Source organism: Berghia stephanieae, chromosome 14, assembly GCF_034508935.2.
Source record: "Berghia stephanieae isolate SIO BIC M18660-M18661 chromosome 14, UCSD_Bste_1.3, whole genome shotgun sequence".
NCBI classification, from domain to species: Eukaryota; Metazoa; Mollusca; class Gastropoda; order Nudibranchia; family Aeolidiidae; genus Berghia; species Berghia stephanieae.
In genome coordinates this window covers 7,498,107-7,498,729 of record NC_088373.1, presented here as the reverse complement: position 1 = coordinate 7,498,729, position 623 = coordinate 7,498,107, and positions in this window count along the sequence as shown.

Below are 623 nucleotides of genomic sequence, written 5' to 3'. Positions count from 1 at the left end.
ACATAGGGGGCAGGAAGGGGATGTGTCTTTTGTAATTTTGCTTAAATGGTTATTGAGCGGTATGTGTTGTGTTCTTAGTTCAAGATGATGCTTTACTGGTCTTCTGAGTTTATTTAGGCAATCAGTCTTTATAGGAGTGGTCATATGGGAAAACATACATCTACCCGTGGTGCTCATCGCCCAACTGTTCATCCATTCTTCTCTCTTATTTCGTTATACACAACAATGCACCATCTCGCAGGGCTCGATTTATAAAGAGCATTCCGAGAAAACAGTCATTTTAGGCCATCAGGATAGAGAAGGATGGAAACTGTTTGTCTGTGGCCTATACCCTGACCCAGGGTGAAAAAGGCAATGATGATGATGATGATGATGATGATGATGATGATGATGATGATGATGATGAATGCTTTGGTGATCAGATAGTCGTGACATGCATCCAAACAAGAACGTGTGAGATCCTATGAAGAAAAAAGTTCTTCAAAGATATCTGGGATAATCTTATAAAATTGAGCTTTTATATAGAGCAATATCCACTTAATGTGCTCAAAGCGCTTTACAAGGAGTCCCTGACCAACGGCAATACGTAACGTGTAGAACGAGACATGACGCTGTCAGGCTAT